This window comes from Trachymyrmex cornetzi, unplaced genomic scaffold (genome assembly GCF_001594075.2).
Source record: "Trachymyrmex cornetzi isolate Tcor2-1 unplaced genomic scaffold, Tcor1.1 scaffold785, whole genome shotgun sequence".
Taxonomy (NCBI): domain Eukaryota; kingdom Metazoa; phylum Arthropoda; class Insecta; order Hymenoptera; family Formicidae; genus Trachymyrmex; species Trachymyrmex cornetzi.
Window position 1 is genome coordinate 18,053 of NW_017300119.1, and position 289 is coordinate 18,341.

Below are 289 nucleotides of genomic sequence, written 5' to 3' on the forward strand. Positions count from 1 at the left end.
CCGAGGGACTGCCGAGAGGACGAAGGAGCCGACGAGGGTGAGACGAGCGTCGTCATTTGTACGGCTGCCGACCGGGGTACGTGGCCGGGTGGATCGCACATAAGCCAGCTCGCACCGTAACGATAAAATCGGCGCAATGGCCGCCGTGTAGAACCGCGGAGCCGCGAGCCACGTGCCATCCTCCCGAGCTTGGGAATTATTAGCTGTCGCATTTCGGTAGTCAGAGTGAGGGGAGTAATATTCGCTGCCGAGTGGAAGTAAATTAGAGTCGTGTGGAGAGAATCGAGGG